The 26,428-nt window shown below is 39.0% G+C and overlaps 1 protein-coding gene and 1 pseudogene across 1 annotated transcript in view; one reads left to right on the plus strand and one right to left on the minus strand.

Annotated features, from left to right (window-relative positions):
* Window positions 1-26,428, minus strand: part of NRG1 (neuregulin 1) — a 1,026,134-nt gene that overhangs the window by 363,860 nt on the left and 635,846 nt on the right. The gene's annotated exons all lie outside the window — the stretch shown is intronic.
* On the plus strand, window positions 22,048-22,983 carry LOC103019178 (ribonuclease H1-like; annotated as a pseudogene).

Raw genomic sequence — 26,428 nt, forward strand, 5'->3', positions numbered from 1 at the left:
GAAGAACCCCCATAGTCACCACCAAAAGGGAAGAGGAAGCTGTTAACAGAAGAAGAGCATAAGAAAAAATGCAGGGCAGACAAAAGACAACAGCCAGAGCCGTCCATGAAAAGAGCTAGGACATACAGTTTGTTTTCCTTTTTGCTCTGAGTACTAGGAAGCTTGCAGGCAAATACGAAGCCCAAACCAACAATTATACTGACCTTTCAGCTTAGATCAGTTTTACCTCTGATTTTCTATTTTATTTTATAGCCTTATTCTGTTTTTACAAGCTTTTAAATGTCTTTTTGAAAAGAAATGACAAATAATTTCAACAAACCATTGTGATTATCTCATACAACAGTATTCTGTGTTAGTTTGCTGAATCTTAAGATGCAAATGTGAAAGCAGAAGTACCTTATTCTTGAAAATATAGCTAAGAATAAGGTTCACAGTAGGGTAGCATGTCTGTTAAAAAGGGAAGGAAAAGAATTCCCTGGCAGTGCAGTGGTTAGGACACAGTGCTTTCACTGCTGGAGCCCAGGTTCAATCTCTGGTTGGGGAACTAAGATCCTGCAAGCCACGCAGGCAGCAAAAAAAAAAAAAAAAAAGGAAAGAGAAGAATAAGTAAAGCCTTGTCCTTAACGACTGACTAGACGACTGTTGCATCCCTAGGCCACGAAGGTACTTGGGGTGGAGGCTTCCTTACAATGAAAGGAGAAGCTGTTCCTTGATAGAGTGTAAGGTACTTCATAAAAGAAGATGACAAAAATGTAAGAAGAAAAGAAACTATAAGGTCTACAGTAAAGAGCTTTTTTGTTATGAAGTGCAATTGCAGAACTGCCTGAGGAGTTTTAGAAGAATTTCCAGAAGTTCAGAGGCAGTGGATGGAGTCACCTGGCCCTGACCCTGGAGGTCTTTCCTTCCCAGGGGACGCCCACCATCACTGCCCCCAATCCTAGGGTTTTCCCTTCCGAACTCTGGCCCACACAGGGGCAAAATCTTCTCTCCTAATCCGCAGCTGAAACAGACTTGAATTTCCAGGAAACTTTAATAATAACTAAGCGTAACAAAGAATGCTATTATCAAATATTGAACTAACTAAAGTTTTGCAAGAACACATTTTTGGCATGCTATCATTGAAAAAATGACACAGGCCCAGAGACATACGTCCTTCCTTCCAGCCTTCCTCCTAACTCCAAGCTTTTCTCTTGAATTTTCTTCTCACCATAGGGGAATATCTGTCTGGAAATTCTGGTGGCATCCCTACGCCTAAGTCAAACCACTCATGCCAACCCTGCCTCACACCCAGGGTTCTGCTGTTGAGCTCCTGGGTTCAGTCTCACTGAGGGACTAGGGGTGCTTATTCCTTTCAGAAGATGCTCCATTTTCCACTCTCCCGATCATACAGAGACCCAGCCTCGTGGCTTACTAGCTTTGCCTTATAGTCTAAGATAAAATAAAACCTCAGCCATAGGATACACATCATTCCTATCCCCCAAGAACTCTATCCATTCTCTCAGTAAGGTTATTTTTCTTACTAGGACAGTGAAATTAGAGGAAACATGCCAAGTGTAAAGAAAGCCCTCTAGGTGGGATAGTGGGAAGCAGAGGTGAGGCATCACTCATTTTGCTCGGCATTATTTTGTTTTCGAAGAGACTCCACGATCACGTATATGCTCTTCCTCCAAGCAACAGCGAGAACTAAACTGTCGCCATTTTCCTTGCATAAAACCTAAATAGTGAGTGGGACACAGACAGGTTCTCGAGAAGAATGGTGTTTCTGCAACTCTTGGGTCGTCTGCCAATCAATACTCCCCTCCTCTCTCTAAGGCGTCACAGTGACGCTCTAGTCATTATGTGACGCGGTTAATACAGAATAACATTGGGTCGTGGGAAGTTGAAAGCAAGCAAGCTGGGGTATTTGAGAGCAACAGCTCAGATCACACTATCATGGCTTTTTTTTTTTTTTTTTTTTTAATGTTTTTTACTATTGGCCCCTGGAAAGTGGCAGTGCATCTAATAGGCACTTGGGAAACAGAGTATTTCTTACTGTTTCCAATGAAGTGAGCCCGTTCTATCACACAAAAGGTTTACGTTCAACTTGTCATCTATAAAATGAGAGGTTCAGACTGGTTGATTTCCCCCTTCTTCCTTTTAGGCTCTTGCTTTATTTCACTTAAACAATGCATGCTTATTTTAGCAACAATAAGAGAACTTTAAAGTGAGGAAAAAGTGCTGCCCATGATCTCACAATATCAAAAATATTTCTCCTAGAAAGTTTTTTGTTATTCTCCGTGTGCAGTTACATGTTTGATGTCATATAATTGATTTCGTTATATATTCTTTATCTTATAAGCGTTTTCCATGCTTTTCTATCTTAAATATTATAATTTTTGTGTTGCATAGCATCCCATTAAATTAGCATAGATTGAATTACTTAATGTTCTCTCAATGTCAGACATTTGGCACTCATTTCTCTCTATTATACCTTGGGCATACAACTTAAAAAAATACAGTTTTTGAGTTATTTCCTTTAGATATATTTCTAAGAGCTGGGTCACTAGATAGATGGATATGCATGTTTTATGGCTCTTAAATCAGAATGCCTAATTGCTCTTCAGATGGGATGAACAAATTTACGGTGTCAAAATCAAGAAGTGAAAACTCCGGTTTCACCGCATCTTTGTCACATGGGTATATTTTAATATTTTTGTTCTTTTGATGAATATATGGCCTTTCACAAATGATCAGCTGCCTAGCAAAGATGATTCTGATTTTTGTTTTGTTTTTCTTTGCCGTCTCCCCCTCCTTCGCCCTTCTCCCCACTTCCCTTGAATCAAGTCATAGTTCTCACCCTAACATCTGTGCTACCCTGACACATACCCCTGAGGGCTTATCACGGCTTGTCACCTACTCACAGAGATTAATTTCTCCTTCAGATGTTTGTCCTTCAGCTTCCTTTTGGCAAAAAGAAAGCCTCAGGATGTAGTGGTCTGCTTCCCCTGAAAATGATCCAACACAGAGACCTGCTGTCACTTGCTTCCCCCCTCCTCTTTACACTTGTGGTTCCAGGGGATGGGTTTTTCTCTGCTTATGGTCCCTGCAGACACCTGACCTTTCCCAGTAGAAACAATGGAAATGACACCAGGATTTGAGTGACTGAAGCTTCAGTTCTGGTGGCAGGTAATCCTCACTGCCTCCTGTCCTACGAGGAAGTGAAAGTAGGAAGAATTTGCATTTTCCCCAAATTCAAATGCAGGTGATGGTGGAGAACCGTGAGCTCTATTTTACCTACATTCAAGTTTTGAAAACTTTTTAGACTGTTTATTTTGTCCACACTCTCCATCAACTCTCCTTTTCCCAGCCCCACACATGAACTGGCATAGGACTTTGGAAAAGGTTACACATACCAGATAGCACAGCTGGATTTGGGCAGCAAACTATTTACGTAAAATGTGGAAATTGACATGGTGATGGTACATAATCGATCGGTGAGCCGGAGGAGGAAGGGCAGAGAATGTTTTATACACAGTAGGCAGGCAGCAGAACCCAGGTTAAAGGTACAGTCAGAAGCATCATGTTTTTGGTAAACAGTATCTCTCCTTTATCGGTATATTGTGTTCAGCGGTAAGTAAAAGAGACTCAAAACAGAGACTTAAACAAATCATGGTTTTAATTTTTCTAACAGAGTGAGAAGTCTGGAGGCAGTCTGGGGTTGGTATGGCAGCTCCACAATGAACTCTAAGACCAAGTCCGGCTAATATGCTGCTTCAATCTTCTTAACTTGAAGGAGTCAAGTTAAAAGCTGTATCTTTAAAGTTGCTTCATGGTTGCAGCATGGCCTAGGATCCTGATCCAGGTGAGTAGAAGGAGAATGGGAGGAAGATGAGGGATAATCTTCACATCAATATACTCAGTCTTCCTTCTTCAGGAATCCCCGAAGTTTCTCCCAACTCTCACTTATGTATCTTTGGCTAGGAACCTAGTCACTTGACCATCCCAATCTGCAGCAGAAGTTGAGAAATGTCATGTTTTTAACCTGAGTATGATGTTGCCTCCATAAGACCAAGTTTTGGTTTGCAAGAAAGCTGTGGGGAATAGATACTGGGTACACAAATATCAGTCTCTATCAAAATTGGTGATATGATTTATTGAGCCCTTCTTTTAAAAAATGATCCTACTAGGGTAAGAATTCCTTATTGTGTAAAGCTCAATCCAAAGATCACCTAATCACAGAATGCTGGCATTGGGAGGAACCTTGAGAAGGTCATGTGTCCCAGTGCAGGAAGCCCCCTTATGGCATCTCTGTCTGATGTTCATCCAAACTTTGCTGGAAAAATTCCAACACAAGGAATCTCACTAGTCCACAAAGCACCCCCTTTCATTGTTGGCAGTGTTAATTATTTAAGACAATAATAGTAATGAAAGCATGTAATAACACACTGATGATACTTGCTTCTATTGAACCATAATATATTAGCACACCTATGGGTCCTGGATCTTCCTTTTCTCAATCCTTTTTGTAGAAGAGCCATTCAAATTACTGAAGTCGAGGGTCATGCTCTCAGCTCTGCAGAATATCATTTGCTCTTGTAACACTTCATTTGCTACCAACATGGCTTGGATACATTACATGCCACTTATTTTTTTCGCATTTTCAAATGTGTACCATTATTTGCACATTGTTTTAAACCTATGTGTATTCTTCTCCGAATATGTTCTAAAAATATTTTGCCAGGTCTTTGGTTTCCCCTCCTACTCACTCCTTGATTTTCAAGCTCACTTAAAGAAAGAAGAAAAAAAAAAAAAACAAGATCATACTAACATCAACAAAAACTCTTAAAAATATTTCCACTCACCAGAGCAAGGTGATGCTTTTATCTGTTGTCATTTGCCAAGCCATGTCCTTTTTTCCTTCTTTCCTCTGAACCAAAACTTTTCAGTCTCCCTCATCTTTCACTTCATTTTGCCTCTTGATCTTCCCTCTTGGTGTCTGTCCCCTACACCTGTCACTTGTCCCCTGCTTTGGGGTCAGAGCACCTCAGTTCTGTTTAGGTGAGTCCTCGTAATCTTTACTTCTTCCTTAAGTTTTAAAAGAAGTAAAACTTCTTCATAGTCCCATTCTGATATGTTACAAAGATAAGCTTTTTTTATGTCAGAAAACCACTTCTGGGTGGGAATCTAAAATTTCATCTGACAAAGAAATTAGGAGGAATGGATTTTACCAGTGTTACTGTATCAGCATTGCTTAAGCAGAAAGTTATTTTGAAATTTGAAAATATGGCAGGGACTTCTCTGGCAGTCCAGTGGTTAAGACTCCGTGTTCCCAAAGCAGGGGGCACGGGTTCGATCCCTGGTAGGGGAACTAAGATCCCACATGCCGCATGGAGTGGCAAAAAGAAAGAAAAGGAAGGGAGGGAGGGAGGGAGGGAAAGAAAGAGAGAAAGAAAGAAAGGAAGGAAGGAAGGAAGGAAGGAAGGAAGGAGGAAAGAAAGGAAGAAAGAAAGAAGGAAAGAAAGGAAGAAAGAAAGAAAGGAGGAGAGAAAGAAAATATGGCAGGCAACCTGTGGCTTAAATAAATCAGATCTCACGTCATCTTCCTTCCAAAAAGGACAGATGTGGGCGCTTTCTCAAGATACCCTCAAGGCCCCTGGTTGTGCAAGAGAGAGTGGAGACCTAGAGAATATAGCAGTTCAGCAACCCAGCTACTTGACCAGGTTCCAGGAGAGAACATCCCTCTTCCAAATACTTACTCTCAGCAATCAGTATCACAGTGACTTTCTAAAGTAGGATTGTTCTTTATAAAGGTTGGCAAAAGCACAGGAAGAGGCTGAGAGAAATGCCAGGGGGCAAACATGGCAAAAAACAGGAGACCTTGAGTGCTGGCAAGATGCTTTCTTTCTCATCCAGGTTCTGCCCCGACCCCTCACCTCACAGTCAGTGACTGAGGAGGGGAAGAGAGAACACAGCTCCTCAGAAAAACCAAAGCCTGAAGAAATAAGCAGTGAAGAGGGCAGAGCCTCACGTCCATGGAAACTCAAAGTTCACTTTTTAAGGACAAAAGCCTTGATCCATTTCTTCCTGGGAACCCTGCCAGTCTTTCAAAATAGTAAATGATATGATAGAGTAACACATGGAAAAAGCAGCATAGGAGATTTCACTATGGATTACCTGATGTCTGCATATGCATCTCACAAACATGCATGTTACAGGTGTATACAAAAGAGAATGAGATACATAAGAATCCTAACAGGAATCTCTGAGGGCCATGTTAAGGGGTGATTTTAATGATTGCTATCATACCTTTCTATACCTTTCCATCTTTCTATAGTTTCCAAATTTTCTAAAGTAAGCTCATGTCATATACACACATAGACATATACATATACACACACATACACACAATGGAATATTACTCAGTCTTAAAAAAAATGAAATAATACCATTTGCAGCAACATGCATGGACCTAGAGATTATCATAGTAAGTGAAGTAAGTCAGACAGTGAAAGACAAATATCATGTGATATTGCTCATATGTGGAATCTAAAAAAAGAAGATACAAATGAACTTATTTACAAAACAGAAATAAACCCACAGACATAGAAAACAAACCTATGGTTACCAAAGGGGATAGCAGGGTGGGGAGGGATAAACCAGGAATTTGGGATTAACAGATACACACTACTATATGTAAAACAGATAACCAACAAGGATCTACTGTATAGCACAGGGAACTCTACTCAATATTCTGTAATAACCTATAAGGGAAAAGACTCTGGAAAATAATATATATATATATATATATATATATATATATATATATATATATATATATGTATGAATCACTGTGCTGTACACCTGGAACTAACATAACATTGTAAATCAACAATATTTCAATATAAAAATAAAGTAAGCTCATGTTATTTTTATAGTTAAAATTACTATTTGACAAGGTACGAGCGGGGAGTGAATGAAACATATAATACACAAGGAAAAAAACTTGATTTACCATCTATTGAGCCAGGAAGAATGAGAGAAAGAAGAAATCAAGAAAGACAAAACTGACTACTCTTTTAGAATAGGGTGGCATCGTCTAGTTCATCCACTTAACCCCCTACATTAATTAGTAGGTGAAGAAATGAATAGAGATACTTTTAATGGAGAGGAAATTAAGTTCAGTCTTTCTCTTCCCTACTCAGAAGTTGTTACTGTTCACCTGAGAAAATGACTGTGAACTAATCTAATTAAAATAAGCTTTTCCATTTTTTTTTCCATTGGAAGTTGTGTTTTTTTTAAATGACTCATAGGCCCGTAGCTGTATTCTGACATTCTAGCCCATTTAATAATATTCAAATGCATAAAGTTCTGAAAAATAAGAGTTTTGAGGAGTAGCTGGCCTCATCTGATGTTAGAAATATATATAAAATATAGTGACCAAAACAGTGTGGTATGAGCTTATGAGTAGAAAGACAGAACAATGAAGTCAAACGGAGAGTCTTGTAAAAGCCCTACCTGTGAAAAAGAATGTAAATATATGATAAACGTGCCATGGCATATCAGTGAGGAAAAATTAATCATTTAATAAATGTTGTTGAAGTTATTAAGTAGCCTTCCACACCGGGGGTAAGCAAACTATAGCTTGTTGGCCAAATCCTGCCAGCTTCTTGTTATATACAGGCTTTATTGGAATTCAGCTATGCCCATATGTTTACAAGTTGTCTGTGGCTACTTTTTCACTACAGTGGCAGAGTTGAGTAGCTACCCAAGACCATGTTGTTTACTATTTAGCCATTTATGGAAAAGTTTGCTGACTCATGATCTAGAGGAATAAAAATGTTGAAAATCTACCTCATTTTTATAACCAAACAAACTCCAGATGGGTCAAAAAGCAGAATAAAAAAAAATCATATAAAAGTACAAGAACTCATTATTTCAGAGGTATTTTTTTTTCTAAATAATATTGGAGTGGAAAAGGCCATGTGTGAAGAATGACAAATCCAACCACATAAATACTAAATAAAAGATGCAAGTCAAAAAAAAAATCCAAATAAAGACAAGAGGCAAGTGGCAAACAAACAACAGCAAAATATATGCAACTTACCGTGGTGAAAAGGGCTAATTTTTCTAGTCTATACAAAACCGTCCTCCAATCAATAAGAAAGAGGCTACTTATCAAATAGAAAATCAACCAAGGCTATCAAAAGGCAGTTCAGGGACTTCCCTGGTGGCTCAGTGGTTAAGAATCTGCCTGCCAATGCAGGGGACACGGGTTTGAGCCCTGGTCTGGGAAGATCCCACATGCCGCAGAGCAACTAAGCCCATGCGCCACAACTACTGAGCCTGTGCTCTAAAGCCTGCGAGCCACAACTACTGAGCCTGCATGCTGCAACTACTGAAGCCTGTGCGCCTAGAGCCCATGCTCCGCAACAAGAGAAGCCACCGCAATGAGAAGCCAGCACACCGCAACGAAGAGTAGCCCCCACTCGCCACAACTAGAGAAAGCCCATATGCAGCAACGAAGACCCAACATAGCCAAAAATTAAAAAAAAAAAAAAAAAAGAGGCAGTTCAAAGGAAAGAAGATACATTTCACTGTTAAACATGTGAAGAGAAGCTTGAAATCAGTCACAGCAAGAGGAATACAAATTGAAATGTCTGTGAGATGCCGCTTCTCACTTATCAGTTGGTCAAATATTAAAAGTTTGGTAACACACAATGCAGGAACAGGCATTCTCATACATTATTGGTTAGAGTAAAACTTGGTTAAGTCTAAAGAGGGCAATTTAGCCTTATCTTTCAAATTTTTAAATGCAGACTTCCACCTCACAATTCCAATTCTGAGAACTTCCATAGGTATACTAACCTGCATTAAAAACAAAAAAAAGTTACAAGTACAAGGGTATTCACTGCAAATTGTTAGTACTAGGAGAATACTGAAACCACTCAGATAGCTACCAAAACAATACAATAAAATACAGCACACCCAAACATGAAAATATCGAAATCCCGTGCATTAAAAATAATAAAAAAACTACGTATGTATGATTTGGAACAATCTCCAAAATGTTTTTTGTTAAGTGAAAAGAAGCAGGATGTAGAGGTATGAACTTGGTGTCTTTTTAAATTTTATCTTTTATCTTTCACATGCATAGATTATCTCGGGAAAGATATAAAAACTGGAAAGGAATAAGCACAATTTGGTATATATATATTATATATATATGAAAACTGGAAAGGAATAAGCACAATTTGGTATATATATATATATATATTCCTCCCTTTTAAAGGCTAAATAATATTCCACACACACAATGGAATATTATTTAGCCTTTAAAAAGGAGGAAATCCTGATATACCCTACAACACAGAGAAACCTTGAGGACATTATGCTAAGTAAAATAAGCCAGTCACAAAAAGACGAATAATGTGTGATTCCACTTATATAAGATACTCAGAGTAGTCAAAAATTGTAGAGACAGAAAGTAGAATGGTGGTTTCCAGGGGTTGGGGATGGAGAAGGGGAACGGGTAATTCTTGTTAATGGGGATAGAATTTGAGTTTTATAAGACGAAAGAACAATGGAGATGGATGGTGGGGATGCTTCAAAGCATTATGAATATATTTAATGCCACTGAACTGTACTGAAAACAGGTAAGATAGTAAATTTTATGTTATGTTATTTTACACAATAAAAAGTTTAGAAAAAAACCTGGAAGGGAACCAGGTGCTTAAGGAAAGGTTGAGGGGAGACTTTTCATAGTATGTTTTCTTGTGCTTTTGGATTTTGTACAAATTGCATGAATTAACTATTTTATGTTTGAAAGTTTATTTTTTTCAGTCAATCAATCTACGCACACATGTATGTATATGTGTGTATTGTATGATCATTACTGCATTTTAAAAACAACACCACCAACAAAAAAGACCAGTCAGAAGTATGCCAAAGTGATAATAGCACTATAGGTGCTATTGGCTGGTGGGACTATAGGTGCTTCTTTTTGTTCCTTTTTTTTTTTTTAATTTACAGTAAAATTCACCATTTTTAGTGTGCAGTTCTGCAAGATTAACGTGTACAGCTGTGTAACTTTCAAAATCAAAATATAGAAAATTCCATAACTCCCTATAGTTTCCTTATTCCCTTTTGTGGACACCTCACCCCAGTCCCTGGCAATCATTGATCTCTGTTCTGCTATAGTTTATTTTTTATCTTTTTTTATAACTGAATTCTACATTTGGGACTCATTTGAAGGGCTTGGGGAAAGAGAGACAAAGATGAACAGAGATAGAGAGACAGAGAAAGAGATCTTTTTTATCATTTGCTAAAATGCTCTTTGCTAATCTTGTTCCAATAAAGGCCTATCTGGCTAGTGGGAAAGCTATGTTAGCAACGAAGTTGAGTTATTTATCATAAAATTTATCCATCTATGAAAAGACTCCAGGACTACGGACTTGGAGCTTAGAGCTCCCATTAGAGAAATTACACCAGTTTTCTAAGTTTTATAACCATATGTAAGTAAATCTCTTCAGAGTGGAAGGAAATTCTTCAGGGGATGAGTTACAAGAAGCCCTTGTATTTGTGTGCTGATCGATGCATTTTGGTGCACTTACACAGCCATTATTTCAGAGGATGCCCACAGCAACGCAGGGAGGAGGGGAAGGTAGATGCTGTTCTTCCCATTGGAGAGATGCAGGAAGGGGAGCCCTGAGAAGCTGGTTGTTGACCTGAATATCATCTCCATTGTTCTTTTTTTTAAAACTTTTTATTTTATATTGGAGTAGAGTTGATTAACAATGTTGTGTTAGATTCAGGTGTAGAGCAGAGTGATTCAGTTATACATATACATGTAACTATTCTTTTTCAAATTCTTTTCCCATTTAGGTTGTAACATAATATTGAGTGAAGTTAAGTCAGGCAGAGAAAGAGAAACATTGTGCGATATTGCTTATATGCAGAAGCTAAAAAGAAATGATACTTTTTTACAAAACAGTTTTTACAAATAAGTTGTAAATGAACTTATTTACAAAACAGAAACAGACTCACAGACTTAGAGAACAAATTTATGGTTACGGGGTTGGGGATGGAGGGCAGGGAAGGATGGTGGTGGGAGGGATAGCTAGGGAGTTTGGGATCGACATGTACACACTGCTATATTTAAAATAGATACCCAACAAGGACCTACTATACAGCACAGGGAACTCCGCTCAACATCATCTCCATTGTTCTTAACCAAGCATCGCTTGTCAGCTTGTAATGAGACTTTGAGAAGACATTTTTACAATATGGAAAAAGTGTGAAGATTCAGACAACGAGGCGTATGTTTATGAGGGGCCGAGAGGAATACAAACAATCAGGATTCACTCAGACTAATGGACTGAAGTCCCAACAGCGTGGGCAGAGTTAATTGCACACCCACCGTGTGCGAGGACGGGCGGGGGCTCATGGGGTCCTTGATTGGGCTAATGAGAGCCCCTCTGCTCTGGTCGAAGACCTGCCGGGCTTCCTCCTCTGGAAAGCAGGGCTTTGAGTGCTCCCGACGTCCTCGTGAGCATCTGTTACACGTGAAGTGCCTCTGCTGTCTCAGAAAAGAGTTAAATTTGTTCCACCATCATTTCTTTTTTTTTAAATTGAGGTATAGCTGCTTTACGATATTGTGCTAGTGTCCACTGTACAGCGACGTGAATCAGCTATATGCATACATATATCCCCTCTTTTGGGGATTTCCTTCCCATTTAGGTCACCACAGAGCATTGAGTAGAGTTCCCTGTGCTATACAGCAGGTTCTCATTAGTTATCTGTTTTGTACATAGTAGTGTATATATGTCAATCCCCGTCTCCCAATTCATCCTGCCCTCCCCTTCCCCCCCTTGGTATCCATACGTTTGTTCTCTACATCTGTGTCTCTATTTCTGCTTTGCAAATAGGTTCATCTGTACCATTTTTCTAGATTCCATCACTTCTGATTTTTCACTAGATCTTCCATGACATCTGTACCACTTCTGCTTCATAGACTGCATCTTTTCAAGTATTTTGCAAGATCTTTTGCTTTGTAATCTGAGTGTTTACTTGGCACGAGATTGTGAAAAGTTCCACTATTCTTTAGGAGAGACTCTTTACTTGAGATTTCTCTTAGCAGAAAAGGAAGCTTAAAAGATCGTGCTTGTCCCAGTAGCTCATGGTACACCCAGAATGTATTTCACAGACACAGTGCAGTATCATAACCAAACAAAGAGCTTTAGAGCCAAAGTACCACAAAGAGCATTGCAAAATATTAGATAATGACATCTCATGCCTAAAGCCTTAAAAAAATAAAGCAATAAAAACCTACTTGGCTGAATAACACTTCTTCACGACATTGCATGTTCTGTGCATATCATGAATGTAGAAAATGTAAGAAGTATATCTGTGCTGTTGAGTAAATAATATTCAGTAAATATTTACTGGGTGGTATTTATTATGTGCTGAATAGCAATAGACACAACAGACGTGATGTCTACTTTCCCAGAGTTTACAATCCATCAGGGAGTCAGATATTAATCAAATACTCAAGTAATTACGTAATAACAACTGTGATGAGGGCTATGACACACAGGGAGCTGTAAGAGCCATATGTTAGTGATGGTTTTGTAGGTCAAAATGACATAATACCAGCAATTCAATATAGTTCAATCTATAGTGGGTTAGAATGGGGACTTGAACCGAATCAGGAGGGGGGTTATCACCAGGGCAGACATCCCCAAGAAAGTGATATTTGAGCTGGTTGATATCTGGAGGGTGAGTGGGAGGTAGCTTTGTGATGGGACATAGGACGCCTCTTAGGCACAGAAAGCAGCCTGAATGAAGTGAGGGAAGGGCCTGGTGAGGGAAGCAGGGCAGCAGGAATGGAACACAGACTGAGAGGAAGGGCAGCTTGCGATGGAGCTGGAGAATTAGGTATTGGCAAGACCATGCAGGGCCTTGAAGGCTATGTTAAGATTTTGAGTTTGGATTTTACCCCAAGACCAGTGGAAACCCATTTAAGGGTTGTAAGCCCTGAAAGAGGAGGGATGTGGCAACTATCTCAGGGTCCCTAAGGCTACTTAAGGAAAAGTCTGGAATCACTTAGGTAGAACAGCCAAGTAAGTCAAGACAATCGTTGGGGCCAGAGCTGGACCAAAAGGAGGGATAGACAACTGGACAGTTTTGGAAGCTGCTCATCAGTAAGAGATGTATCAATATCACTGGGCCTGCAATGGGATGAGAAACGAACAGTACAAGGAGAATTTTCACGGAACGTGCTGTATGTGGCTGCGAGGGATGAAGGCTTGGTACCGCTACACCATATGTGAGCACGATAACACACGTGTTGCTTACTGCACAGCCTATTATGTAAGTGGCTTCTGGGTACATGCAGCCCTTCTGTTTGGATCGAAGGGATATTCAAGTTCAAGGTCAGAGAAGACTCGGGCCACCAGTGGTCATCCTTCTCCACCTCCTCCCTCATCACACCCGGCCCCTCTGCTTAAGAAATGCCAAACACATTTCAAAAACAGCATTCCAAAACGGCACTGTGCTCCTTGCCCATTCAGGGTATGCACCAGCCTCTCCAAAATAAGGGTACGTGAGTGGCAGTAAGTCCTTGACTCCTTGGCAATGGCGGAGAAGAGGAAGGTCAATCAGATTTTACATCTGAAGAGCCCCATACAATACAGCATGTTTTTTATGTACACAAGCTTTGCCCTCACTGTACATATGCAATAGTCTACGGAGTAAAAACTCATGGAGCTGCTTACACTTGAAAAAAAAAATAGTCTGTGGAATCCATAAGGACATTGAAACTCAGGGCAGTTGAGGTCATTTTTTTAAGGCCATACACCTGGTGGCAGAGCTAAGACCAGATCTGGGACTCTCTGAAATGAAGTTTGGCGCTTTTAGTTCTTGCATATGTCACAGAGGTGCCAAGAGCCAGCTTTACTCCGCAGTCACCAGTCAAACCCCCATGTTTCTGGCATGTAGGCTTTGTTTTCTATTCCAACCATCTGGAACTGAAGGCAGGCTGATCATATCATTAACTGCTGAGTCCTTGGGTATGGTTGAGGGAACCCAGGGCCATTGTTAGGAGAGGACCTGGGCCTTGCTGCGGGCAAACAACAGAACGTCAGTCAGCACAAAGGAACACACTGGTTGAGGTTTTGTAGGGTGTGAGCTGCGTGTCATTTCAAGAACTATGAAGGAGAATGCAAAATTATAAATACAAATTATGAGGGACAAGAGTGCATACTTATTTAAAATAAAAAAAGAAAATCCACCAATTACAAAATCTAAAAATCTGACAAAGCCACACACATGATAAAATTCACAAAAACAATTAACTGCCTGATACACATTTATATTTTTCTCCCTACCTTTTTTCTCCCTGAATATTTTTTGATTCCCTCTTTACCTGACAATAATTTTGTAATATTTTTTTCTATAGGGAAAAATGAGAGTCTGTCTTTAACATGATTGATTTAAATTTGTCTTTACTATTAATAATTAAATGAGCTTCTTTCAACTTCACAACTTATTTTGACAATGCCCTATAAATCTTTAGGGTTGTCAAATTTCAGAGAACCTCTATCATATTTTCTCCCTATACCAGTTGTTACAGACACACTCACAGTGTATGGCCCTATTACAGGTTTGTGCCCTACAAGCATCAAAATTCTGACGAATTTAATTTCTTGCAATTCCCACTGCAAAAGAAAAAACCAATTTGGTGAATGTATAATTGCATTTACTGACTTATTATGGATATTCTTGACAGAATAGAATTTCCATTTTGACTAGATATCCATGGAACTGAATCCTCTGGTCATGAGTCCACACATCAGATGTCTGGTAGAATTTTCCACGGGCTAGCTTCTGGCTCCGTACATTTCACGACTTGTCCTGTCATGGTGCACATCCCACTGATGCTTGGCACACAAGGACACATTCATTCACAATACAATCTCTCGCCTTGCATCTTCTTGACATGATGCCATGTGAGTCAGCACAGTGGGTTTTAGCATATTTCTGGAAGCCTCTCCTACTCTGAGACACCTTGAAATAGTAGACATCACACTAAGCACCAAATAAATGTATCTCCAACTCAATTTTCCCTCAGTTGCATTCCAAAATGCCCAGGGCCCTTCCAACTCCACCTACACAAGGAGAATATTTTGGAGGGAAAATCAGAATGGAAAGAGACCGTGGTCTTAATGAATTGTAGTTTAATGGCCTTATCTTGCAAATTTTACATAACTGTGTAAGCATGTGAACACACGGCTAGGACTCCTTGCCTTGGATTCCTGGAAAAGGCCATGTAAGGGAGGATTCTGTAGTTTAGACTTCATTGGCTTCATGGCAAATCCTCAGAGCAAAAGGAACTCTGTCCTTCTAGGTTTATCTGTGATAGGGCAATACTAATCCATGCATAGGAATATAAAAATTCTTGAAAATTAAAAAAATATATACTACTAATTGTCAAGAAGTTGACAAACTAAGGTTCCCAAATTATATGTGATAATTTTCAATGTAAGTTTCCATCAGTCTCCAAGGGTGAATGAATCACGATGACATGGTTTCCTTATCTAGTTATATACCTGTTTCCATCTCTTATTTTATCTTCTTACCGTGTTACAAGGTAAGCGTTATTATCCCCATTTTACAGATAATGAACCTGAGGATCTTAGATGCTTACGTAGGCTCATCCTGTTTGTAAATATTATCTTAATTCCTCTTCCACCCACCAGACTCTCCAGCAAGGCAAATGCAAAGAGGGCTGTTTACCCTCCTTGAAATCTTATATCAATAGTTCCTTCAGCCTAGAAACAAAAGGAAGCCCATCTCACCTCTGCCCTCTGCCCCAGTGATTTCTTAGATTTTGTGACACTGAATTATGCTGATATTCTCTCTCACTCTCTTTTTTAAACAGAAGATGGGGACTCTCTCCTTCACTCAGTCTTTAATTGTTTGATATCGGGGTTCTGTCCTTGGTCCTCTTCTAATTTTATTTAATTATTTTTATATTGAAGCATAGTTGATTTACAATATTACATTAGTTTCAGGTATACAGCATAGTGATTCAGTATTTCTACAGATTATACTCCATTAAAAGTTATTACAAGGTAATGGTTATAATTCCCTGTGCTGTACAATATATCCTTGGTGCTAATCTATTTCATACATAGTAGTTTGTCTCTCTTAATCCCATACCCCTAATATTCCCCTCCCCACTTCCCTCTCCTCTTTGGTAACCACTAGTTTGTTTTCTCTATTTGTGAGTCTGTTTCTGTTTTGCATATATGTATTCATCTGTATTACTTTTTAGATTCCACATATAAGTGATATCATACAGTATTTGTTTTTCTCTGACATTTCACTAAGCATAATATTCTCCAGGTCCATCCATGTTGCTGCCAATGGCCGAACATCATTCTTTTTTATGGCTGAGTAGCATATATATATACCACATCTTCTTTATCCATTCATCTGTCGACAGACATTTAGGTTGCTTCCATGTCTTGTCTACTGTAAATAGTGTTGCTATGAACATTGGGGTGAATGTATCTTTTTGAATTAGTGTTTTTGTTTTTCAGATATATACCCAGGAGTGGAATTGCTGGATCATATGGTAGTTCTACTTTTAGCTGTTTGAGGATCTCTACACTGTTCTCCTTAGTGGCTGCACTAATTTACATTCCCACCCACAGTGTAGGAGGGTTCCCTTCTCTCCACACCCTCTCCAGCATTTGTTATTTGTAGACTTTTTGATGACGGCCATTCTGACCGGTGTGAGGTGGTACCTCATTGTTCTGAGGCCCTCTTCTGACTTTAAACACTCTCCCTGGGTGACCTCACTAATTCCCAAGGCTTTAGAAACCACCTATATGTTCATATCTCCCAAATTTATGCCTCTGCTTTTAGACCTCTGCTCTGCAGCTACCTATGAATATCTTTATGATGATCTCTGCAAAATGAAGCATCTATGAGATTTTGAGATTTATCTCCTGCCGGGTTCTTCTTAATTCACTCTACTCCTGTTATGCCGACCTTCTTTAGCATCTTGTAGATAGTTCCTTTCCAGTTCAGATCTTCACTTGGTATTTCTTCTTCCTTAAACACTTTTCCACACCTTCCCCATTCATTTGTCCCTTAATACTCGATCAAATGTGACTTCTACAGGAACACTGCCTCTGACTTCTCCCCCAGAGACAGAGTGGGGAGCTGCTCCCATGATTTTTCTTAAGTGTCATTCCATCAGTGAGTATTATTTTGGGCTGCAATGGTCACAGATCCAACCACAGTGGCTTAAATGCACAAAGGTTTATTCTCCCATGTAAAAGAAGTCAGCTGGAGGTTGTCTGGGGCTGATATCCTGGTTCCACAATCACTAGAATCCTGACCTCCTAGTATTCTCAAGGTTACTTCATAATCCAGAATTGCTGCTGTCACTCCAGCTGTTTCATTAGCCTTCTTGGAAGGGAGGAAAGCTAAAAGGATCCTTCTTCTGGCTTAGTCATTTCCTTTTAAGGAGTCCTCTTGGAAATTTCACTGAATACTTACTTATGCTTGTATCTCATTGGCCAGAACTTAGTCATATAGCCACATCTAGCTACAGAAGAGGCTGGAAACTTAGTCATATAGCCACATCTAGCTACAGAAGAGGCTGGAAGTTTTGGTTTTCTAATCGAGTACAATTAAAGGGTTCTGATTCTAATGAAAACTGGGGAGATGTTATGCTGGGGTAGGTAACTGGCAGTCTGCCACACCTTTCTGTGTACGTATCACACCTCTTTTTAAATTATCTGTTTAATTTTCTGAATCTCCCACTCAGCTGAAAGCTCCAAAGAAGGGAATGTATTTTATCCATTTTTCTATTCCCAACGCCTGGCACAGTGGCTGCTGACTAATAGGTCCTTAATAACAATTTAGTGAATAGATGAATTAGTTGTGAGAAAACTATTATTGTTATTAAGCGAATTAACATATTCTATAAGGCCCTAGGAAGAAAGAGACTCTCTGCCTTGTAGAAAGGAGAAAGAGGAGGAAGGGCACAAACGGCCACACAATTACGTAATCATGTCAAATTAGATCTTGGTTTATAAAAGCAGGACATGCTGGAAAAAGACCTTTTGTTGAGTGAACTCAATAAAAGGGAAATGAATCTTCAAACATACGTTAACTCATGTCTATTTATGGTGAAGACAGAAAGTAAGTGGAAGACGATATATTATGGACATTCTTGAATGTTCATCACTGTTTTAAAATGTTAGCATTTCACTGTCAGCCGACGTTATTTTCTCTCTTGCTCTCCTGTCTAGTTTTAAATACTTTGCTGTGCTCATAGTTTGGGATGATGTATTCTGAGGCGTTTTATAAATCATTTATTTTCTTCCTCACTTATTTCTTCTCTTCTGACAAGTTGTAACTAATGCTCTGGTCAAGGACACAGAACAATGCAATTTCTACCCTCTGGCTGCATGAAAGCAAGTTCACAAGGCTTGGAGTAGAGCTCAGTTGCCCCAAGGAGCACCACCATCGTGCTTCTCTTCCTCCTAAGCCAGCTTCACTGAACTGAGAGACCCTGCCATGATTTTAAACCAGAGTCATAAAAACCAGCATTTAATATTCCTGTGAGAGCACTGCAGACTCCAAGAATACGTATTTACATGTTGACTTAATCTATTGGATGTTAGCTCTTTTCACCAAGAGAACTCCCCTTGCAATTTTCAAGGGCTCCTAATATCCTAATAGTTCTCTCTTCAAAAAATTGTTTTTCTTAGATATTGAAAATGTGTGCTCCTGTGACGGTTACAATCTCTTCATTTTAGAATGCATTCTGCCCCACAATGAAATGAAGGAAACGACTTTACTGTCTAATTATTTCCTGTGAGGTGTGTTTTCCCAGCTAGACTCCAAATTCCTTGAATGTCAGGATGATGTTTCATGATTTTATGCAGCCTGATAATAACGTTGACTACACAGCCAACATCCAGTTGCCCCTTGTGTTTTGAACCAAGGGTTGTAAAATGAGGATTATGAGGAATGTAACTTATGGTGAAGTTTAAACATTTTTCTTCATGTATTTGGATGCAATATACAATCTTCCCCTTCATGTCTTTCACCAACTGATAAAGCAAGCATTTCTGAAGTGCCCATCAACTCTCGGCATTGGGCTTGGATAGCCTGGATTCACATAGAGGTAAGGCACTACCTGGGAGTCAAGGTCCAGGACAGGGACCAGACTGTATTCCACTTCTAAGGCCCTGTTTTCTCCTACTAATCATAATCTCCTCGGCATCTCTTACATACACACACACACACGCACGCGTGCGCACGCACGCACACACACACACACACACACACATCCCTTGTCTCCGCCTTCCTTTGAACAGATACCTTCTACACCTCCTTCATCTGGAAGACCATTAACACTTGGCTGAGTTCACTGAACTTCTCTCTCTAGACTATTTTGTGATCACCCAAGTCCACTGTAGGAACTATGAAAATACGGAAAAACACAAAGGTTAAAATAAAACAACCTATAAAGACACAACCAAGAGGCAGAAAAACCTCTTTTTTGCTAAGCGTTTTGTGAATCTGTTTCTTTCTCCTCTTCCTTCCCTCTCTCCCTCCTTCCCTCCCTCCCTTCCTTCCCTCCTCCTCCTTCCCTCTTTTCTTTTTGGGGGGGTGAAACACTAGTTTATATGATTTGCCCTTTTACAATGGGGATGTTCTATTAAGTCATTATTGTTTTATAAGACCTTTTAATATATGCCTTTTATATTTATGGCAAATATCACCTCCTTTGCTACCTGACTTATAATTTTATAATGTATTTTAACATAAATCTTTAAATTTTTAAAAAATAAATCAAGTCAATCATCCTTTTATTTTAAAAATTTTGTCTTCAATTTATGCTTAGAAAGGGTTTTTCTATTCAAGATCAGATAATTACATAGTTTTCTATAGTTTCTTTTATCTTTTAAATTATTAGATTAAATCAATCTCCCTACCCTCTGTCTCCAGGCAACAATTGAGATAGCTTTCTGCATAGATTAGTTTGCCTTCTTTGGAATTTTAGATAAATGAATTATTCAATATGCACTCCTATTTGGTCTGTCTTCTTTCACTCAGCATAATTATTTTGTATCATTCATGTTGTAGCATTATGTCAACAGTTCATTCCTTTTTAGTACTGTTGTAATAAATAATGTAATTATAATGTAATAATAATGTAATTAGTATTGTATGCCCATGACACAATTTGTTTATCCAATCATCTCCTGATGGACATTTGGGATGTTTCCAATTTTGGCCATTTAAAAATAAAGCTGTTATGAATATTTGTGTACAGCTCTTTGTGTGGACATATGCTTTCATTTCTCTTGATTAAATACTTAGGAATGGAATGGCTGGGTTATATGGGAAGTATATGTTTAACTTATTAAGATGGCTGCCAAAATGTTTTCCGAAGTGGTTGTACCATTTTATGTTCCTGCCAGCAGTGAATGAGGATTCCACTTTCCCTATATCCTTTCTAACACTTACTATAGTCAGTCTTTTAAATTTTAGACATTCTAATTAGGTATTTAGGATGATCTCATTTTGATTTTAATTTTAATTTCCCTAATCACAAGTGCTGTTTGGCATGTTTTTATGTGCTTTTAGTTATTCATATATTTTTGATGAAGTGTATATATTAAAATATTTTACCCATTTTTATTGGGCATTTTGTTTTCTTTTTATTGATTATTATAATAAGTAAATGATTACTTTATTATTATAATAAATTATAATTATCAAATAATATCATTATAACTATAACATTATTACAGCTTTATAATTATAAATTTATTATAGTTTTATTATATATACACTTATTTTACATTAAAAATCATTATTTTATTTAATTGTACTCTTAATTATTACTTTCTTTTAATTATAAGTACAAATTTAGTATAACTTTATCATTACAATAATTGTTAATGATTGGTAGCTTGGACGTTTGAATCTATTTCATTGGTCTATGTTTTGCTCTATCATGCTATTTTACTTTCTGTAGCTTTATATTATTTTTTCATGGATAGCACTGCGAGTTTTTCATTCTTTTTTCTTTTTTTAAATTTTATTTATTTATTTATTATTTATTTTTGGCATGGGCTTCAGTAGTTGTAGCATGCAGGCTCAGTAGTTGTGGCTCACGGGCTCTAGAGCACAGGCTCAGTAGTTGTGGCGGACAGGCTTAGTTACTCTGTGGCATGTGGGACCTTCCCAGACCAGGGCTCGAACCCGTGTCCCCTGCATTGGCAGGCAGATTCTTAACCACTGCGCCACCAGGGAAGCCCGAGTATTTTATTCTTAACTATCATCTTTTTGGTGAGAGGAGGACCAGGCTATCCTCATCTGTTTATTTCAGAAATTGGTAAAATTTTAAGAAACTCATTTTTAAAAAATCAGAATTGAGCTATATTTTTTATAATTTTGGAAGAAATGAGATCTTTTCAATATTAGGTATTCCTGTCCATTAAAATAGCTCCTTTCTTCACTCATTCAATATTTTGGATTTGTTTAATTTCTTGCCCATTTCCTGGTAAGCTAGAAAACTTGAGATCTTTAAGGCTTTAGGACTTCCCATTAGCTTGTCCAATGTCAGCCAACAAGAATCACAGAGTTTTAGAGATTGAAGCTGGAAGACACTGCAGATCATCGTGTCCAATATCCACACTGGCCTATGAGAAAATAAAGCCCAAAGAACTGAAGCACTTCCTTTATATCTAGAGTATGTTATAATATGTCTCAATGGTGGTCCCTGACTATTACTTTGGTCTCCCTTCTATTATATCATTATATCTCTCCTATATCTGTTTCCTAAAATTGGCCTCTGTTTTGCTAAGGCCAGTGACCTTGACATGCATTGTATACCCCAAGTTCACTGTGGTAAAAATACCACCTTCCCACAAGTCATGATATATGTGAGGGCAATTTACTTGTCCAATGTCAAGGTAGCAAGACAGGTAACTCATGGAAATGTAAAGAGGATGTTGCCTAGTGATATGAGTCATGGGCTTCCTGGCCTGGGTGGGTTGGGAGTGGGGGGCCCTCAGATGGAGAGATGGAAGCTTTACGGCACTTCTGTAAGCTGGTCTTGCTACAGGGTGGAATTATAAGATGAAAGTGGGTTTCTTTATCATCTTGGAAACATTCTTTCAAGACACTGAGGCAACCACAGAGGGGCGATTGCAGGCTTTTCTAAATGACTAGACCTTACACATTTAGTAGAGTGGATCTTCACCTTTTATGGGTCAAAGGACCCTTAGAGAATCTAGTAAAAAAAAAAAATCCAATCCACTTTCCATAAAAAGGCACACACATTTCATACAAACCCTGATGGTTCAGAAGGGCAGAAAAATAAATGCGTACAAGAATCACTAGTGAAAGCAAACAAGTGACTTCGTGAGCCCTTGGATGAAGGTGAAGGTGAAAACGCAGAGTCGTGTGCAAAGCATGCTGCCTTCAGTGAGCAAAGACACGTTTTCTTATATGGGGGAAACTGTCATCGTCTACAAGGACGGCTGCTGCTCCAGTAATGGGCAGAGGGGGGCTCGAGCAGGAATCGGTGTTTACTGGGGGCCAGGCCATCGTTTAAATGTAGGAATTAGACTTCCTGGGTGACAAACAAACCAAAGAGCAGAGATTCATGCAGTCTGCAAAGCCATCGAACAAGCGAAGGCTCAGAACATCAGTAAGTTGGTTCTCTACACGGACAGCATGTTTACTATCAATGGCATCACTAATTGGGTGTAAGTCTGGAAGAAGAATGGATGGAGGACAAGCACAGGGAAGGAGGTGATCAACAAAGAGGACTTCGTGGAACTGGACAGGCTTGTCCAGGGCATGGACATTCAGTGGATGCATGTTCCTGGACTTTCGGGATTTTTAGGCAATGAAGAAGCTGACAGATGAGCAAGACAAGGTGCGAAGCAACCTGAAGACTGACCAGGTCCTTTAATTCTTGGAAAAACTTGAGCCAGTGGCTGTTTGTCACCTTTACTTACTGGTGTGAAAAATAAAACTATAGGCTGGACCACTGCAGTCGATGGGCAAAACAAAACAAAACAAAAAAACCCATCTATGGTTTTCACAAGCCCTGCCACAACTCTTCCCAAGGGTTTCACGTTCTCTTAGTTAAGAATTCCTGGGGAAGAAGGAAGTAGTCTGTTAACTATTTTAGCATCATCAGGTAAGGAAAGAGAGAAGAAATAAATTATGTGTATGTGTGAATGTGAGGATGGGAAGTCTAACCTGGGATGCATTAATCAATATACAATGATTTTTCTAAAAATCTGAGTGAACATGTCCCAGGATCAAAAGAAAAACTTGTTTTTTACACTCCTGGAAACAGAGCTCAGGGTACGTCAATTTACTAAGAGTGGACGTGCGACCACGAAATGGGAGGAGGGAACTGAGGCAGTAAGAGGTTAAACACTCTCTTTGAACGCAAACAACATTGATTCAATAAATATTTACTGAGCATCTGCTAAGGAAAAGGCACAGTGCTGAGTGGTGGGGACAGAGTGCTTATCTAGAGAGATGTGGTCACTGCCCTCAAGGAAGACACACATGATAAAATCAAAGGGGCTCTAACAGTTATTTATTATAATACAGTGCTATATTAGTTCTATTACTATATAGCATACTAAGACACAATTTAAATAGTCATTAGTGTTTCTTATTTTACAGATGAGGCAACAGTGGCCTAGAAAGGGTAAATACTCTTACATCCAGGATTAGAACCCAAGTCTCCTTCTCAGACTTTTAATGAGCACCTACTGTGTGCCAGGCCCAGTGCTAGATGTCAGCAATCTTTCATTCTGTTAGAGAAATCCCACATCTTCATTAACTAAATGTAAACTGACATTCATCCACCTTTCTGCCTTTCTAATCAGAAATGGTCCTTAGTTACTTATAAACTCACAAAGATAAGTCACCACTTACTGGGGATAAGAAAGGAAGAGTTATTTTCCAAATTTTCCCAGCAGGAATTATGAACTCAGAGAGAAAAGAAGTGTACCTAACTCATGATTCCAGAAAATGAAAATCTTCAATACTTTGGAGCTTTCTGGAAGGAGAGAAGGAGCACGTTCAGAACTAAAGATTCAACATTCAAGCAAAAAACATATTGTGTTGCCTTCTTACAATTTATTATTCTCTGTTTGTTTATGGCAATGTTTATTTTCCCTGTCCTCCTCAACCATACAGCAGGATGGTGTGCAGGGACCACTTAGGGTATATTTTTAAATCCTTTCAAAGTTGATCTCCCCCAAGAAAGGGAAGAGATCCAGGAGAGCTACCACCCATGCCCCTTATTTTCTCTGCTGAAATGTTTCATCCCATTTCCTCCACACTCTGGAGGAGGAAGATTTGTTCATTCAAGTACACTCAAGCAAAAAAGGGACCCCATGAACAGATGAATGGATAAAGAAGATGTGGTACATATATACAATGGCATACTACTCGGCCATAAAAAAGAATAAAATTTTGTCATTTGCAGCAACATGGATGGACTTGGAGGGCATTATGCTAAGTGAAATAAGTCAGACAGAGAAAGACAAATACTGCATGATATCACTTATATGCGGAATCTAAAAAGTACAACAAACAAGTGAATAAAACAAAAAAGAAGCAAACTCCCAGATATAGAGAACAAACTAGTGGTCACCGGTGGGGAGAGGGAAGGGGGGGAGGGGCAATGTAGGGGGGGAGGGGATTTAAAAGGGGTTATTATGGGATTATATGTGTGTGAAACTTTTGAAAACTGTAAAGCAGTGTAGAATTTAAGGAATGTTTCATTCAATAATTTTTTTTAAAAGAGAAAGACATCTGTTTATCACATCCATTTTGAAATGAGATGTGCATCTTGAGAGCCTCAATCCTGTCACTGCAAGGAGATGAGTCCTGGGAAGGAGGAGAATCAGAAAGGAGATGGCTGGGGAGGAAAGCCAACATGGACCAGCAGCCCTGGCGGAGCTTATGACCGGCAGCTGCCACTCGGTCAGTCCAGGGGTCACCAAAGACCACCAGTTAGAGCTTCACGTGAGACTGGCAGCTGAACACCTCCAGGGCTTACCTGTCTATTCCTTTGCTACCTCCAAACACTGCTTATTTCACACAGAAAGAGCACTTCACTCATATAACCATCTCATATGTATCTTACAAGAAACCTAGGACCTCTCTTTCTCATATTTTTTAGTACCTTGTCCTACCCCTCACTTCTAGCCCTGCTTATCTAGAAATATTGTGTGAAGTTTCCAAAAGAAGTGCAAGGAGACATAAAAAAAAAGAGGATAAGGAACTATCCCTTTATGCATACCATGTGTGTGGTACCTCAAAGACTCCTCAGAGTGGACCAATTCTCCTATTTATTCTTTTCTTTTCAGTCTGTACAAACAGTCCCCTATTATAAATTTGGAATGTCTGGTATCATAATCTGGAGAATAAATTGTTTAGAAAATGTAGTCGTAAATTCAATGATTTTCCATAAAGACAGATTATTAAGGGGCAGATGAGAAATCTGCATGTCCATGTTGCCTGCCAAGATATGTCCTGCCCCTAGGGAGGCAGAGCCATTAAAAGATGAAACACAGAAGTAAATCAATGGCATTCCGATTCACAACATATCTTTAAAACAGAATGCCTAAAGGTATCTTGATCGTACTTTATAAATGTCATCAATATAAAAGGGAGCTAATGGGTATTTTTCAACTGGGGGAATTCAGAGCAGGGAATGTCAATACCTTTTATGCTTACTTGGTTCACTCACTAACTCATATATCCTACACAGCGTTATTTAACACCTACTAAATGCACTTTGCTGGGATACAAAGATGCATAAGATTCGGACCTTGCTCCAAACAAAAGTCTGGTAGCCTTTTTTGAACCATTATGTTTCCCTTCCCAGTCCCCCCAAGTTAGCCATCTTCGGAAAACAGAAGTAGTGCAACATATGAACTGGATATGTTTAAAATGTGACTATTAAAATAGTTGTTTTACCTTGGAGTGCATAGTCCCATAAAAGGTATGTTATAGATAGTGGTTGTGTCTCAATCTAGTTTAACACAAAAAACTATTTCACCTAGTATATGCCCCAAATCTATACATATGCTACATGATAGCAGACAGTGACATTGATATTATAGTTAGAATTTCAAAACACACTCTAAAACTTAAGTAACTGGCCGTATTTTTTTCAGTATAAATTGTAATTCATTATGATTTTAGAGTATATAAAATATTTTTTAAAAACAGAAAAAAAGGACTTCCCTGGTGGCACAGTGGTTAAGAATCTGCTTTCCAATGCGGGGGACACAGGTTCGAGCCCTGGTCCAGGAGGATCCCACATGCCACGGAGGAGCTAGGCCTGTGCGCCACAACTACTGATACC

The sequence above is a fragment of the Balaenoptera acutorostrata genome, chromosome 21 (genome assembly GCF_949987535.1).
Source record: "Balaenoptera acutorostrata chromosome 21, mBalAcu1.1, whole genome shotgun sequence".
In the NCBI taxonomy this organism is placed as follows: domain Eukaryota; kingdom Metazoa; phylum Chordata; class Mammalia; order Artiodactyla; family Balaenopteridae; genus Balaenoptera; species Balaenoptera acutorostrata.